A 19,008-nucleotide genomic window follows, 5' to 3' on the forward strand; every position below is an offset into this window, starting at 1 on the left:
TGTGTTGCTTTACTGTGGAGTTAATTAGTCAACTTTGCACTAAAGTGCACGTGTAGATGCACCCACAAAAGTTAAATGAGTTTGAAGTTTCTGCTGAACCTGATAACGTTCAAATCTTTGGGCAGCATCTCTCTCTATATATGCATCTATTCTGATAATAGTGCTAACAGCAACAAAATAGAAAAGTGTCAAACATTTCTAGGGAGAAAATGATTCATTTCAGCTATAAATGTATGCTGTCAGAGGTGATTAACTGTCTCATTGTAATAGATTAGGCAGACCCCCCCCGCGCACACACACGTTCCTTGAGCTAACAGGATGCTTAAGTATGTTGGATTAGAAATCTTGCTTGGGAAATGCAATTATTCTCTCAATGAGTGAAGTAGACTACTAGCCAGTTCAATGTTCAGTTCAGGACCCCGATGTGTGTTTCAAGTACAGGATTTCACCATCTGGAGGCTCAATTAGGTTTGGTCTGTTATGCCATAGCAGCCCAATGTTTTCAAACTACAACAGAAATCTCTCTCTCTTCTCTTTCCCTTTTCTGATGACAAGTTTGAGAGACATCTGTTCCCCTCAGCTTGCTAAATCACACAGTCCTGTTCACTGTACTCCATGTAAATTCAGTCTCATTATGGGACTAAGCAGGAACACAAAGCACATTTGATAACTTTTAAACATGATAATATGGTCTGACCCAGTATGGTAATGTTTATGTTCTTAAATGTATCAAAGCAAGTAGTGGAGTATACGTACAAGTATCCTGAAGTAGATCAGAAATTATATCCACAGGATGGAGCAGCCTTCATACCACACAAGCAGTGATCCTTGGCATACAACTCCAACCTTGGAAGTAGGACCAGGTAAAACTTGTGCCCAGGCCCTGCTTTCAGAGATAGCTAAAAACAGGTTTGGGCCTGGCTACTGCCCTCATATCTCCACTCATATCTTTCTGGATAGCTTGAATAACAAGTCCTGGGTTTGGAGAAGACATTTAAAATATTCAAAACAATATTTTTAACAGATTAAAAATATTCCCTGATCTTCCTGTTATAACTCTTTGTAATTTAACAACCTGTTCCCATCATTGCTCCAAGAGATTCAAGGCCCCTGAGATACACTGTTCAATGCCATTTGTCCAACTCTCCTTTTGGCAAGATCTTTATGGTTTGCCTACAAAGTTACAAAATAATCACTGAATAAATCCCAGGAAAAAATAAAGTATGTTTACAGAATTGTTCTTCTTGTCACTGTGATTGACCCCAAGGGCAGCAGCAGAACAGAAGCAGAAAGAACAAGCTCAGTGCCCTTCAGAAATGTTCTCCAATTGGGGCTGACAAAACTTCCTTCATGAAAATGACAAATCTCTCTCTCAAACTGACCATGTTAAAGTATTAAGGGTTACTTTGCTTGATTGGATCTAGACAGGGCCAGTGAGGTTCATGCTGCATTGTTCATTGTTGTCATAAAGGATGTGTCTAAGATTGGGCACCCTTCAATTTTTCAGAAAGTCTTTGCCTTGAGAGATATCAGACTCCATGAACTGATGCCTGACCAGATCCTAGAGTCCACGCTCAGACAAACCACGTCCTGACATTGATGGAAGCTTTACTTAGGTAAGACAAGTTCATCAGTGAATCATTGGATACCCTTAGACTGAATAGCATCTCATTCCACAAGTAATCCCATCGATGTTCAAGGCATTGTGCAATGTAAGTAGGATGAAATAAGCCACTTTTCCAATTGGACTGAGGGAGAGAGATTAATTTAAAATATATCACTGTGTCTTTGCTCTTAGACTGCAAGTCTAAAGAACCCAGAAGCAGTGAGAGTCATGAATGCATGATGAACTCCTCTTGTGGATTAATTTATGTCCCTTTCACTTCTGTTGTCAAATTGTTCTTGAAGCTCTTATTGCTGTGGCAAGAGGAGCAGATGACAACAATAAATACAATCTTTGCCTGACAATCCTTTGTAATTCCTGACAAACATTTCAATAGTTTTCATTAAAGGCTGGGAAAGCCATGTTCCAAGTTTCTAACCCAAAAAACAGAACTGTTGTATTAGTCATAGATAATCTTAGAGTATAACTGAAGCCTCCTGTCAGGCTTAAGAGGAAGGCAAATTTTAAACAAAAATGTGCAATTGGATTATGCAGTCTTTGCTTTATCCATATTCCAAATATAAAAAGAACATTTCATTTGGAATGAAAGGCATGTCAGTGTTGTACATATAAAGTGGCAATTGAAAATGCCTGCAATTCAGATGGGGCCTTTCGGCACAGCCCCAAGGAAGGGGTGATAAGTAAGCTGTGCCACTCCAGGAGAAGCCCTGAGAAGCAGGATGTCTCGAAGCCTCTCGTCCTAGGCACAACGCTTCCCCGATCCTCTTTTGCTCCAGGGAAGGAAATAAATTACTGCAACTGACTTTCCTCCTCATGCCTGGCCAGCTATGCTTATGATTAGTAAGCTGGAGTGAGCAGCCAAGGCTATGTCCTTCCTCTGCCAACTCCCTTACGGAGTGGGAGGGGAAGGTTGGACCTGGAAAGCAGAGGCTGCATACTGCATTGGACCTGAATCCAAGATCTAGAAAGGTCTTAGCCAATGTGAAAAATACTCTGCTCAACCATGTAGGGGCACATCAGGCTATGTGGTTAATTTGGGGTAAGGCACGTAATTATCCCAAGTGTTTCCATGCATGCCTCAATGCAGTTGCAGCACCAAGCTATGCCACAATAATATGATAATGCTGCTTCCTAGGCTGACTAGGGGAATATTATAATTCCTGTCCTCTAATGATCTTTTTTTATCAGCATGGGCAATTCAGAAGTTTGAAAAGGATTTTATTCAATCTGCCTTCCCTTAGGGTGCAACCAGGAACTTGATTTTGGTTGTACTTGACAGAGAGCTATCATTATGACATTCTTGTCATTGAGTAGATTCTTGATGAGTATTTACTAGGATTGAAGTGCACTCCTGAGAGAAGAACAAATTCTTTTCTTACCTTAGGAGTAATTTATTTGTAAAGGCAACCAGCTGTTGTTGCAAAACTCAACTTCTTTTCTCTTACAAAGAAACAGCAACACACTATATGGGTGGCAGGGAAAAAAAAAAGCAGTATGGGTTACTTCATTAGTTTAACAGAAAGAAATACAGCACATGCCATATAGCAAGTGCTTTCCATAGTACAGTATGCGTCTTTTAGTATTGAGATCACTCTGTTTGGCAGAAAATATTGACACGCACAATAACAAATAGTTGTTTTTCCTCTTTTGTTTTGCAGGCGTGTACTTTAGCTCCAGGGATGTTTTGTCCCCAAACTAGCAAAATGTACAAATAACATATTCTTGACTTAGGTAGAGCTCCTCAAGAAACTGAACACCGCGGGAGGTACTATTTACTAACTTGTTCTCACAATCTACTGTAGCACCCACTGAAGCCAACAGAAATCTTTCTGCTGACATTATTATTATTATTATTATTGATTGTGCATCTGGATGGTAAGGAAGAGCTGAGAGGGGGAGTAATGACTCGGGAAATATTACTGTATTGTGAATTCCAGTCCTCAGACCCTAGGACTTTATTGTACTAGGTGCTATACAAAGAAAGTGCAAAAAAGATAGCTAGTGTGTCAAATAACTAAGTCTCAGCATACATCAAGGAAATGAGATCACATGAGTGGGGAAGACCATGTTATGCCCCCCCTGAAACAAAAGATCCCCATTTGTATCAATTACTAAACTCATATTTAAAAAATATGGAGATTTAGGTTAATTGGTCTCTTCAGTTTATATAGATTGATGATTCCTAGAGGTCTTTTGCACATACCCGGTCAGAAAATTTGGCTCTTCTATCTTGCCAGTTACTCTTCATTTTGAGAGGTAATCATTCAGAATTACTATATTCTTTGCATTTTGATCTCTGCTACGTATAGCTGAGGAACTGCTAGGCTGTTTTCTACAGACTGCACTTCTGAGAATACATCTGGCTCTGTAGCCTATTCTTATATAGAGTACAACATAGGAGTCAGATAGATTTGGCTTTGTCCTGAACACCATGTACTACTTATATCTTTTTTCATAGATTTCATAGATTCATAGACATTAAGGCTGGAAAGGACCTCGTAAGATCATTGGGTCCAGCCCCCTGCTCCTTTAACTTAATATAAAAGTAACTGAGTCTGAAACTACGTGTCTGTTTGTAGAATAACTTTTCCAAGATTTTTCATGCTGCTCTTTCTGACATGAAAAAAATATTTAGTCTTTTGTATTTTTAGCATTTTTTTTTAGCCTGCACAGAATGGTTAGAGCTCTATTTCCAAGTGACTCAAATCCCACACAAAAATATATTTAAATGCATGAAGACAGGCTGAACCCTCTCATGATAATACAACCAAGGTTATTTTGTATCGGTAGCTGTGATATGTTCCATAAAATATTTCCTGCTTTTTATAACCATTTCTGGGGGATCTCCAGCCCTTCACAGAAGCAGGCCCAAAGGTTGTATGGTAAAGGGTCAAATTCTTTCATCGTATGTAGGTCAATGAGAGACTGAGATATGTGTTTGCCACTTCTGGCTCAAAATCTTTAAACCCTTTCTGAACTATGTAATGCTAATAACTGACACTTTTCACCAAACAAAAGCTTAAATCCAACATGTGGGGACTGTGGCAGAAAGCCACCTCTGTTTCTCCCAAAAAACTCTGCTCTGTGACAATGTGGTTAGGATGGGCCCAGCAGAGGATACACACCTTACCCTATCTCTTTAGGTAACCTGAGCTGGATACATTCTTGAAGGATGGGGGAAACCTGCTCCCTCTGCCTACGTGACTGGCATCACATACGTGGGTGAGGGGCTTGCTCCATGGGGACCTAGGAACTGCCAGTCTGCCCAGCAACTAGTGATGCATTTCAAATTGGTTGGCTGACAGCCAACAGGTGCTGGCCTCCATTGGACCAGGTAAATGAGGTCACAAGGGTATAAAAGTCAAGGACTGCCCAGAAGGAGGGGGCAGTAGCCATGAGGAAGACTCAGAGACAGAGAAGAGCTGTACCATCTGAAACTTGCTCTCTCTCTCAAAACTCATGATCAAGAAACTGCCTGCTTCCAGAGGGAATCTCCACCTGCCTCTGGATGATACTTGTGAGTAAGCTACCTGAGATCTAACTAGATATATAGCTTGCAGTAACTCAGATGTGTGATCAAAGCCTACCCAGCCAGGGGAGTTTGCTCTATGGGATTTCTCTGATATTGCGCTACCCTGTACCCTAGTCTAACCCTACCCTCTGTAACCAATAAAGTTCTCCTTGGTACCTAGTGTGGGAGACTTATTGGGAGTGGGTCTAGATTATGCCTGGGGATCCCCTTGGTTCGGCTGACTAAGGGAGACCACTACTTGTGCTTCTGACTGAGGGAAGCATCCCAAGTTCTTGAAGTGAATCAAGTACCCACGAGGGCTACTAGGCCTGTTGCAAAGAGCCAAATCAAGCGCAGCCCTGGGTGGTGGCAGTGGAACCCCCAGGCTAGCGGGTGTGCTCCAGGAAGGGGGTCGGCCAGACGTGAGGCGCCCCCAGGGACGCACTTGGAGCCTGGAAGGTGGTCGGGTGCAGTGAGGTGGGTGGCTCAATGCAGGAGCTCCCCCTACTGGCCTGCTACAGGGACATGTCCCCCAACAGGATAACAGGAGGGAAAACATGCTTTGTGCATTTATGTGTGTCTGCCCATTGTAATCCAGATTTATTTTGAAAGCTGCAAGGGAGGTATAAGTAGATGAAGTTTCCAAACTACCAGGGAGATTTATGTCGGCGATATACAGACATGGGAAACGTCCCCCTTTTCAGGCCCAGAGAACTTACCTGTATAAACATTCCTGGAACAAATCACAGTCTGATTTATCCAGGTGCATGGAACAAGAATATAAAAAGGAATGGTTTTATGGAACCAAAGATGAAATGCTGAAACCAATCCAAAAAGGAAAGGGCAGCCCATCTAGCAGACTAAGCAAGTGATGCTGCAGATCCAGAGGCAAGTAACTCAAAGCCACCCACACTGCCTGGATAGTCTGCCAAGAAGACAGATGGTGCTGCTTGTGAAATATCTTCAGATGTTCCTGGGAGTTTACAGCATATATTTTATGGTAGAAATAAATGGAAAAATGGTCTTTTATTCCTTACCTTTTATTGGCTACAAATGTTAGGTTATGTCCTTTTAAAGAGGCATAGAGGAAGTACTACACTTAATTAAACCCCTTAAATAATTGCTGGATTTTTAGTTCACCTCTAGGGATTTGATTACCGTACTTCTAATTTAGACTCAAAGGCTCTACCCACATTTATTTTAGCTAATAGCTTTACATTAGAGAGCTGCCTAGTTAGAAATTTCATGTACCCTCTCCCAGATGCCCCCTTCATGTCCTCCAAAATACCTGGTCTTAATTATGGCACTCAGGAAAATAGGGCTGACATGCGTTAAAGGGCAGTCCTGGATATCTTGCCTCTAGACGATGATATACTTGGAATGAGATGAAAGGCTACATCAAACTACGGACTTAGATTGCTTGCAAGCTCATTTCTGAAAACATTATTTCCAGGGTTTATAGTAAACAACATGATGAGGCTTGTAGACCATTTTGAATCTAGGAGACATATCAATTTTTTTTTCTTAATGCCTCAGGGTCCCTCACTGGAAATATATCCATGCCTAACTTTCAGGTTCATCCATTTCCATTGCTTACAAGTATGTGTTTTCACATGAAAAGCTTTGGGCCTCTCACTAGTTCAGTAGCCCACTCGTGTTACTGACTCGAATAGTCCAGGTGAAGACAACTGCATTCTTTTAGAGAAAAAAAAAAAGAAACCCTGGGATATAGCTCTGAGAAAGTAAATTAAACTGTCAGAGAAGACCCAGAGGAGGAGAAGGCATCAAGCACGAACAAGCTGCTTTCTTTGGACAGAGTGTTCTAACACCTTTGTCAAATATTGAAACATTTAATGGGGTCCCACTATGCATCTAGCACTAAAAAGCCAGCAGAACTGGGAGGTAAAACTCAGGGCTCATATAAAGCTTTCTACACTCTCTTCTCCTCTGTGGTGTAGACTTTGTACTTGTGAAAGAACCTCTAAACTATTGTTAGTTCTGGAAGTAGGGCCTGGGCTAGACTGAATAAGGGGCTACTGGACTCATGCATCCAGAGAGCTAATGTAAGCAATTGTCACGCAGGGGTGGGGATCATTCCTCTACTCCCTTAGACTGGAATGTAGTTTGGGGAAGGATTATTTTGAAGTCTGCATATTAAACCCTGGTACAGGACATGGGCATGAATTGCACCAATGTGTGGACAGTCAAACTTGATAATAAACTGGCACAGGCCCAGAATCCTTTTTAAAATTGTTTTCCATACTTTTAATTCACATTTTTATATGGCATTCTCTTGCTCCCTGCCATTGTTAAAGTTAAACGGGAATGATCACCAGCATTCCCTGGGCCAAAAAAGGTTTGTGGCTTATAGTTTAGCTTCACCAGAGTTATCAAATATAAAACATTGTTGCTCAGTGTCCATATAAATTCTCTGTGATCAATTTTCTATCAAGGAGCATAAGTGGAGCTATTGTTTTTACTTTCTACAGTAACTACTCTTTTAATCTCATATTCATTCCTGAACGATCAGCAGTTGCCAACCTAATTTTGAAGAAAATATTAGATACAGCAAGATAATGTTCTTTTATTTCTGATTTTATATCCCATGTTCATAACCACCTACATCTAATTATGGCTATTTTAGGTGCTACAAAGTGATTTTTTAAAACAATTCAGACATTATAATTCCCTCTGGTCACCATATTAGGGATTTTGTTCATAAAATACTTTGATTATTATTATTATTATTTTTTTTTTAGGCATTACAGATTCCAAAATACTGCCTATTCCTAACATTAAGAGACAAAAATAGGTGCTTGTCAGGGATCATCTTTTCAAGTACCCTCTTTTCTACCTGCCTCAGGGTCTCCCATAGTCAGTCGCTACGAGAGGTCTCATGATGTCAAGAGCAGTATAACTCTCCCACAGTGATAGCTATTCTTAATTCCTGAATTTGTGGGGGATTAAGTCACAGGAAAACACACACATAAAATAATTTTAAAAAATAGGATCGTCCAGTGAGTTTCTGGTAGGCTCATGCCAATGCCTTTTAATAAGTAGTTGGTTTTTGTTGGGCTCTCCCATGCTATGTATACCAGCCACTAGATTTTTCTCACTGACTGCGGTGCAGAGGTACACCAGGCTCTGTGTAACTTGCCACTCTGAGAAAAATGCAAATAATGGTGAATTATCCACTGGTAACCAATTATCAGGAGTTGATAATGGGAGAAGGGGCACTGTCAAGGAACTGCTTATTTGAGTTCTGACCAGGAGAAAGGATACAGAGTGCACTCTGGTTAATGGAATAATTTGCCACGCTCTTGGCCTGACCTCTCTACACCCCTTTGGGCAGGAATAGCAGGAGAGGATTAACTAGCTCCGCAGGCTTTGGTTAACCGCTCCCACCTAACTCGCACAGGGTGTGTACACCTCACCACAGGCTGCATGTACAAGCTTCACCTCTGAGGTTTTACCATCATAATAAAATTATTGTTATATTTTGTTAAAAATATCTTAATATTTGCATGCTTGCCACATTCAGGCAGCCATAAAAGTGCTACTCACTGTGCTACAATATGAGCTGATTATGATGGTAAGTGCAGGGAATCTCTGTGGAGGCAAGGAGCACAATGCTGAGGATTCAGCAGGTTGCATTCCTCCCACAAGTCAGTGTATAAATATGTCACGGGCAGGGGCTAGAAAGCAATGTGATACTATACTGATGAGTGCTGTCTTTGGGCTGAGCTATAATGCCACTACCCTGGATTTTGAAAAGAGATTCAAAATTCTTTGCAATTTCAAATGGATATACTGTTCTTTCTCAGCTTTCCATACAACTTGTAAATGAGGCCAGGCCTACTGGCCTGTGAGTGGAGGAAGGGAGGGCAGTAGAGGACATGATCCTCCTCTACTTTATTATCTTAGCAATCAAATCTAGGTTAGAAATATCATTTACTTTCTGGCTGCAGTGCCTCATGGTGAAGAATCCCCATTATACCCCGCTCCTACGCAAGGCCACACAGTGGTAACTCTGCACGTCGCTGACAGTCGTCGCTGGAATTCTCAGTACATTAAGTAATGAAACAATGGGACTGAATAATGCTGGGATCAGCTTGGAACATCTGACATTCAGTAGCACAGAAATGTTTGTTCTCTTAGTCAGTGTTGGTGCAGCGTGATTGCCCATTTTAGTTCTAGTAGGTGGCTGAAGACTTCTTTTCTGTTGCCAGTATGTATCTACAAAAATAGATATAGCACCGTCTCCCACATTCCTTACTCTAGAGTCCAATATATCAGGCTACTTATTCATTCAATCTGAAGGGAATAAATCACCTACATTTTATCGATGCTCATTATATTTCAATATAAACCCAAATAGTCTTCCTCTCACAATTGTCCTCCTTGCTTTCCACCATCATAGTGACCTATTCACTTTCTCAATTACTTCTGCCAATCCATTCTCAGGCTCCCCTTTGCTACTTCCCTTCCATGCAGTGCTGTAGCAAGGAAGTTTGGTGCCCGCAGTGGCAGTCCACCCTCACCCCATGCATAGATCCAAGGGGCATATGCCCCCCCACCCCCTATGCTTGCCCCAGAGTGGATGCAGCAGCAGTAGCCACCCTCCGCTGTCCTGGTGCCCCCCCAAATATGTGTCTCACGGCTGCATCCCACACCCCACGCTGGCTAGGCAGCACCTGTTGGCGCTCCTTCACTTCAGCACCCAGGACAGTTGCCCCACTCACTCCCTACTTGCCACCAAGTCAATGGAAGCAGTGCAGTAGAACTTGTCTACAAACTAAAATTTGGAACAGGCAAATAATTAATTGATCTATTGGTTCCTGTGGCTGCTCCAATATTTAAAAAAAACATATCTATCTATCTATCTATCTATCTATCTATCTATCTATCTATCTATCTATCTATCTATCTATCTATCTATCTATGTCAGGAGAGACCAGTGATCAAGTGAATGGCTCAAATGGAACTTGACAGAAGTTCTGGGAGTTCTGCAGTTCTCCAGTTAGCACAAATGAATGAGTGAGCAGTAACTATCACATAACTCTAACATCCAAGACAATGAAAAACAGTTCTCAGCTGAGCTTTGTGAAGGATCTCAAGAGAAGATGACCCATCCTTGGTGGTGGATGGGTCATTTTTGACCTGGAGGGATGTGGGCAGTGGAGTCCCCCATGGCTTGGTCCTCGGACCCACACTGTTCAACATCTTCATCAGTGACTTGGACAAGGGGGTAAAAAGCACCCTGTTCAAATTTGCTGATGACACTAAGATGTGGGGGGATGTGGGCACGCTAGAAGGGAGGAATAGGCTGTAATTGGACCGAGACAGGTTACAGGGGTGGGCAGATGAAAACAGGATGGGTTTCAACACTGACAAGTGCAAGGTGCTGCACCTGGGGAGGAAGAACCAGCAGCAGACCTACAGGATGGGGAACTCCCTTCTTATCAGTTCAAAGGCAGAAAAGGATCTTGGAGTCATTATTGATGCCAAAATGAACATCTGACAGTGTGGGGATGCGGTCAGGAAGGCCAACCACACCTTGTCATGCATCCACAGATGTATCTCGAGCCGGTCCAAGTAGGTGATCCTCCCCCTCTATGCGACACTGGTCAGGCTGCAGTTGGAGTACTGGGTCAGCAGGGCAGGCCCTACAAGGAGAGGCTGAGGGACCTGAACCTGTTCAGCCTCCACAAGAGAAGGCTGAGGGGGGATCTAGTGGCCTGTTACAAACTAGTCAGAGAGGACCAGCAGGCATTGGGGGAGTCCCTGCTCCCCCCAAGTGCTACCAGGAGTGACTAGAAATAACAGTCACAAGCTGGCAGGGGTTGATTCAGACTAGACATCAGAAGTCGCTACTTCACAGTCAGGGTGGCTAGGACCTGGAACCAACTTCCAAGAGAAGTGGTGCTGGCTCCTACCCTGGGGGTCTTTAAGAGGAGGTTAGATGAACACCTTGCTGGGGTCGTTTGACCCCAGTACTTTTTCCTGCCATGGCAGGGAGTTGGACTTGGTGATCTGCTCAGGTCCCTTCCGACCCTACCAACTATGAAACTATGAAGAATGTCATTCCTCTGTTTTTATAGAGAAAATGCTATGTAGAAAATATTATAAATGCTGTACATAGAACATTATTTAACTTCCATAGAAAACAGCTGCAAATATTTAAATTTAAGGAAAGAGTGTTGAAGTCTATTTTATTAAGTACATACAATTAAGTGAGCCAATTATGTCTATGCTAGAAATACAAATCTGCATATATCAAAACACTTGTGACGCATGATGATGCAAATAATTCTAATTTGTGACTTCCTCAGCTACAGAACAGAACATTATAATGTTGAGAAGCAATGCCTTTTTTGGAGTGAGCTTTCTTTCACTTTTGGTAACATGCATACAGCAAGAAAGTTTCCCATTTAGGATTTATTATATTTTGTAATTATGCAAATGAGATTATATATCAGCTTCATTTAGTATGATTAATGCTATCTGTTTCAGCTTGAAAAGCTGAATAATTATTCATTAGCACCAACTGGTGAAGGAGTTTAAATCAAATCAAAATGCACTTTAAAGAAGTAGCTTGAAAAAAGTTTTCATTAGGGCTGTTATTTTTATTTACTTTTATTTTTACATTTTTTTTGGTAACACTACCACATGTAACCAGATCTAGTTTGGGGCAATACTGGGAATTACCAGACTGGCTTTCAGATCAGTTCATAATTACAAAGCCAGTGTCTGTACAGTAGGAAGAGAGAGGCGAAGTGTAATGTCACTTCTTTTTATAAAATTTAAAAAGGGAAGATTTGTTATCACCTGTCTTTCCTACCACTACATTGGCTGTTTCTAATTAAGGCATCTTGGAATGGCAGGTCTAAATAAGGGTACAGAAAACCAAATATTACTGACAACATGAGATAGCTTTCTGTCACCAGAGTGTTGATCATGTCACAGCTTCAGAGCTCCGCTCTTGATCCAGATCCAGAACTGAGCTATGCAGACTGTGCAAGTATGGTTTGTGCGTCTGTCTCAAAACAAGCCATGCAGTTCAAATAGTTGAGCAGCAAATTGATCCTTCCAGGTTATGAGCCCAAATTTCAAAGGCAAATCTCTTTCTTATCCTCAACCCAAATACTTTTGCCATAACAGCTGATACAGGCTTCTTGCTTGCTGGGTTCTGATGCCTACATTTTCACTGGGCTTTAGGTACCCCTCTTCTTTTAGTAGCTCTTCTAGGATTCTCCTTATACAAGCTTAGCACCAGATTTTCTTACATGCCATATACCCCCAAATAAGACAAACACTTTGTTTTCAGGAAGGCTGAATGACAAAAAAGAGAGTTTTCCAGAGTCATGGCCGCATGCAGCAAGGACAGTCTAATGTCCAGCTCCCTTACACTTCCTTTCCTGTTCAGGCATGAGTTATTTTTTATTCTTTCATAGATGATATGTTAAACACTGAAGCCATAGCTGCTGCTGAAAACAGAACACCATAGGCAGAAATAGGATTTCAAAAGAGGTAAAAATAATCTGTGGGGCTCTGACGTAGAAGGAGAGGGGCCAGGAGTACCTAGCAGAAAGTCAAATTGTCTATTCAAGGATAGCTTGATTAGTGGAACATCAAGACCATTAAAAAGAAGATAGTTGCATTAACACCTGTGAAGAGCAATTAGCATGAATTGGATAGATCACAAGCCATGAAGTTGATCGACCCCTTCAGTACTGCTGGAATAGAAAGCCATTGCTGTTGATTTTAAACTTTGGGTAGTGCAAAAAAATCAAAGGGGGTGACCACACCAGTTCACCCTCCCCCAGTGGTCTCTGCCTCTCCCTCTTTGCAGCTGCTGGAAGGGAGAGAAGGAAATGAAGTAGCAGCCATCTTACAATTTTTTTACATTTTGGGCAGAAAAAAAAATTAGCTTTCCCACTTAAGGTCAAGGAAGTTGCTCAATGTGGTCCATTCCCACTGACCAATCAAGCAGTAGGTACAAGGAAATTAGGTTGTTGCCAGTCCCTCAGTTTTGTCCAAAGTAGTTTGCACATATTATGATACCTATAAACTATTATACAGGACATACTGTATGGCAGGAAATACACTCTTTTGCCAGTCTAGTTTATGCACTTCCCTAAACAACTTGTATAAGCTATAGCAGCAACAGAACTATTTGTTAGGATAACTGCATCTATACAAATTTGCTTGGTGGTGCAGCTATGCCATATGGGCAGCATATTTTTTTTTCCACATGTCTTAATAATATAGATATGCTGGTGGAAGCATTAAGGTGCAAACCAGGCCTCACTGGATGAATTCTGGATCAGATGTGCACTGCACACTCCCTAGCAGGTAAGTTTTGATCTCAGACACAAACAACTTCTAGATCTAGGATCAAATTCATGAATGTACTGGTATTAGAACTCAAATACAAGCTGTTTTCAGATGACTTTACAGTTCCAGGCAAACTTCACCCGCTTCTTCTCAAAGATGACCACCAAAATATGAATCCCGTGTCTTGCTGCATAAACTCAAGGGGCACTATAATCAGTTTTACAAGAGACAGGCAGAACCCAATAATTTCCTGACAGCCTGTTTGTAGCAGAAATCTAAACTATCACACTGGCATGAAAACAGAGCAAGCAAATGTGGAATTATACAGACCACCCCCTCTCCCCTCTCCAAATTTCCAAAGAAAATCTCCTTTTACCACAATTCATTTGATCCAGTTTGCCTTCATTAATCTTGGAGATCAAGTAGCAGTCCAGAAAATAACTATGGAATAATCCTACTTACAACTGGAAGGCTTGCCTGGAAGAGGAGTGTCAACATTTAGCCTCTGGGCCACGTGCCCAGTGCCACAATGAAATTTACTGACAGCAGTTATGAACAAGGCCTTCCAAGTCTAAAATAATGCCAGAGATCTATGCAGGTTGAGCATTTAGTTACTATTTTACAGGCCCTAACTGAGGAAAGTGGCAGATGAGTGGGAAAGCTTAAGGAGGTTACAACTTGGAATAACCTCCTGTCCACCAGGGAGCAGGTTAGCAATGAACTGGAGCTATGGGCTGGAAACTTCCATAAAATCTATTTCAAAAGAAATCCAGAGCACTTAAGCAGCAATGGGGCATCATTCAGGCTCTTGTTCAAACAATGAACTTGTAAGAGGCTTTGCTTCTGTTTTGGTTTTAAGAGCTTAGGTCAGAGTCCTTCAGCTGCATAGAAAGGCATCCAGTTCACAAAGGCCTGATGTACAAGAGATGATTTATTTCCTTCTAGGTAACAAAGAACCTGCAAACTTTGGAGATCAGAAGTAGCTGCAGCCTTGAATAGTCACTTCAAAATGAGATATGCTACCAAATATGCTCTTTATGTGGCCCCTGTTGCAGGAGGGTTTCAATGTGACTAACCAGATCACAGCTCAGATGCATGTTATTGCTTCTATGTTTGATACAAGACAGAAACATCTTTTTGTTCAGAGACACCCAAAACCTTAATAAAAATAGCATGTACATTGCATTCGTACCATTGCAATGACCTGTATTTAAGTGGTTAGTATAACATTGAAGTGACAAAGCAAGCAAAGCTGTGGAAATCACCCCAAAGTCAAGAATCAAAATGACTCAGGAGGTTAAGCTGACTGTCTGAGAAATTGTTAATTAGTAAAAAAAACGAGATGTGGAAGGGGGGAAAAAAAGATCATTTTTAAAAGGATTTATTTGGTTACAATTAATTTTCTCTTCATGTACTGTTCTCTGTCATTGAGAATGATACTCTGCTGTCTGTTTAATAAACAACTCTTAGCCTTTTCCTCTTGGCTCCCAAATCAAAATAAAGAATCCTTAGCACTCATAAAAACCACAGGGAAAAGATATTATCTTTCCATTAGCATGTCTACATTTTTTTAATAAGCAAACAACAGTGTTATGTAGTGCTCACTGCCAATGGTTGGCACAAGGGTAAAAGCGAGGGAAAAACATAAAGTTGAGTACATGGTTTCAAATGTGAAAAATGTACAGCTTGTAAACAAGGGCAAGCAAATAGGTAAGGGACTTACAGAAGAATCAGTGCAAAAATTATCAAACAAACTCTTTGTTTCAAGGCCTGAGTGTCCAAGCTGACACAGTTTAAAGGAGCTTGATTTTTCAGGAAACTCAGCCATCTAGGAGTCAGGTGTTTTGAGAGTTTCTGGAGTCGATGACCCCAAACAGAGGTCCCTCAAATGATTTTTCACATATCTATATCGGACCACATGTGGAAGCAACTTTCTACATAAGAACACTCCTCGACCAGTAAATAAAAATTAGTCCAAGTTTTTCCAGAAACATAGGCAGATGTTCACTTTAAGCACTTAAGTAGTTCTGGTAAATTTAGTGGGATTACTCAGGCGTGTGTTGGCATGTATGTAGCAGAGTAGAGCTCTCCTTTGGAAAATTACTTTTCAGTACACCTTTTAATATTTGCTTTTCTTTTAAATTAAACTTGGGAAATGCTAGATGCACCCTGTAAAGTGCCACAACAACCTTAATATCTATTGACCTAGCACCCTGCAGAATAGGACCTAGCAGAACTGGGACCAGCTTTTCCAACACAGTTCAAAACACTTATAATAGTCTAGATAAGTATCCAAACCTTGCTAGTATATATCTTGGGTAAACTGTAAAAAATTCTCTTACTTAATGTTTGGATTACAATAATGCCCTGAGGCTTCAGTCATATTAGGGTGTGATTGGGTATAGCACAGGTATGCAGTAGCAATAATGAAAAAATAGCCCGTGGCTTGAAGAATTTGCAATCTAAGCTTCCTGCAAATAAAACCATACAAGTAGTACAAGGCACCACTATAGATTCCCACTGGAGTCTGCCTAATCAGGATAGATAAAAGGTAGAAAATAACAGAAGCAGCAGAACAGAGCAGGGCGCTGGGTAATCAATACCATGTTAGCACTGCCGTTCCTAATAGTTGGTTTGCCACAGCTGGATGAAGGTCCCACCCCCTTGTTTCTCTCTTTGCCCATGGTTGCCTGTCTTCATGAATCAACTCATTTTTTCATTGAAGTCTAAGGCACTATAGTGACAGAGTTAAATGAGTTTTCCAGTCTTAGATGGGACAGAAATTGCATCTTCTGTTTATACAGGGCTCAGCCATTACAGGTAGGGACCTACATAAATTGCAGCAAGACACAGGTTTTTTGTGGCCCGCTCACAGAGCATAGAGTTGATTTAGTGGCATCCCCACCCCTTAACACTGATTGCCAGAGAGGCCCCAATGGGGAGGAGGGACAAGGGGGTGGCTGCCATCTTGATTGCTAGCCACCTTTCATTACACCCCACCCTTCAGTGCCGCTGGTGGAGAGCCCCTGGCGTGGGGGAGCCCCTGGCGTTGTTGTTGATTTTGTGGGCAATCTTAGATCTCGCAAAATCCCTAAAACCATGAATTAAGAAGGTTCCTAATTCTAGGGTCCCAATCCTGCCTCAGCCTTATTGTGCAACTTGAATACTGGCGGTGCATTAAAGGTTTTTTTCTATCTAAATAGCTGTATTTTCTTTCTTCAGCTCTTTGATGCTGTTCACACCTGCAAACTTACTTTACCTTATCTTGCAAACAATGTCCACAAACATCCTGGCAATTTTTTCTTACTAGACTAGATACAGATTCAATTGAAAAAATATAAATGTGAAAATAACCATGTAAGCAGAGGGGAAATAGCCATGTCAGTAGAATGTGTTATTTTGGTTTTGCTTTTAATATTTTTTAACAACTCAAATGGAAAAAAAAATATATCCTGGGCCTTGTGATTCAGCATATTGTTTTTAAACCTGTAAGAGTGTGTCTGAAAAGGAGTTTTATTAAGAAAGAGGTTTTTCAAGTTACAGTAACTGAGCTTAACAAATGTAATGTAAAGTTTCTGTTCCTCTGCTTAGATTTCAAAAGTAATACAAAGCAATTTCACCCCGGCTAAGTTAGTACGTGGATTATGAAAATATTTTCAGCAGTAAGCCAAGGGTTTTGCTTTTGATATTTTGTAAAAAAGTGAAATCAATAAAAAGCTTTACCATGTATTATTGTGAATAAAAAAAATATTTTATAGTGGTTACTGTGAGTTTTAGGCTCCATTTAAACTTATGTTTTCAATATCATTTACAGTTATGACTATTAAATTAAATAAAGACTTGCAAAATATAAATCTGCTGCTGGCAATCTAAAAAGGATTTTCTTGTTACTTACCCCTGGGATTTGGGGTACTATCAAGGAAGCTTTCCTACATGTCATACATCATTTCAAAGAGACATATATAGCCTGGAAACTGCTGCAAGGCAGCTGCAAGCAAGTGTCACTTTGAGTTAAATGCATTATTAAACTGTTGGGAAATTTCACATCATGGGTCATTTATCTATGCTAAATTGGGTCAAAAGCCTCTACACATGCCTAGATAAATGAAAGAGAAGAGCAAAATTTTCCTTTGGGAAGTAATACTTTGACAACCTCTTACAGTTCATGTTGTTATTTTTGGTAGGTATGAGGACAATGACATGCTAAGTATATTAGTTTACAAAACAGCCAAAAACTCACAAAAAAGGTTATCTGAGAATTTTGTGCAATGATATTCTTTCATGAAAGATGAAGTTGAATTTGTTCGGGATTTCTGCATGAAAAGGTTACTGCTATAGTCCCACCGTGGTGGCTATAGATGACCCTGTTCCAGAAGAATTCAAGGCGAGATTGCACAGAATCCAGTGACGATTTCTATTTTAGCTGCCTCCCAGTGAAATGAGGAGTGTACTATACTGAAGGGAGATCTGTAATGAGAACAGAGTAAGATAAGGTTTCTGAAACTTTCAGGAAGCATTGTAAAAATATGATTTAGTTTGGTAGCAGAGGACAGTCTGTTAAGCAGAATCCATAGGGACAAGTACCCAGCTCCTGGCACGCACAATAATGGCCATTTCAAGATATTATGACATGTATCAAACACACTACACTCTCCTCTGGTAGCCAATTTTAGAAAATTAACAGCAGTGAACCCTTACAAGGGGAGAACTGAGCCAGAAACTGTTCTTCACCCTATACTGAGAATTTTTCATGGCAAAAGATGAAGCTTTCCTTATCTTTCCACATCTGTCCATTGAATAAATCAGTCAGAGTGAATTTCGGGCAAAGAATTATAAAGGAAAAGCTGTCCCTCTGACTTGGAAGCAGTTAAACATGAGGCATCACTGGTAGAGACAAACATTTGGTATCGGTATCACGTTTACAGTTCCCTGAGCTAGCCGAGTTTATGTGCATGTTTGGCACGGGTCTGTGGATTATAGCCATTCACAGCACAAAGCCCTTTCTGCCAGACGATCTGTGCAAAGGTAGAGAGACTGGGAGAAGGTCATGAAGCTCGCTGTCTCTCCTGGCCAAAAGAGCAGGAGATGAGCTGTATATTTCCACCATTTATTTCTAAGGTGATTGGGAAGGAATCTTCGCTGGGATTATTTCTAACAGTCTAAACCTCTAAGCAGCTTCAAAGGGACTGACATTAAAAAACCCATCTGTGAAAATGCTGACTAGCTACTCCAGAATGATGTGGTAGGGTTTCCCCCTAAATCATGCTGGCTTCAGGCCCAAGGCAGGCAATATTTAGTCTTGGACTACTGTGACAGGTTTGAGGTTTGGTCTCACAATCCTTTAGGCCTATTAAGAGGAGTTGTAGACCACCAGTAATCCAGAAATATACTGCATTCACAACAGGGAATAGCCTGTGGATATTTTTCACATCAAGATTATAGAGACAGGTGAGCGAGGATAACTGCTGGTAGGATAAATTACTTATTAGATGTAATCTTAATACCAGTTTCAGGAGGAATTTTGTATACATTCTTA

Source organism: Alligator mississippiensis, chromosome 10 (genome assembly GCF_030867095.1).
Source record: "Alligator mississippiensis isolate rAllMis1 chromosome 10, rAllMis1, whole genome shotgun sequence".
Taxonomy (NCBI): Eukaryota; Metazoa; Chordata; order Crocodylia; family Alligatoridae; genus Alligator; species Alligator mississippiensis.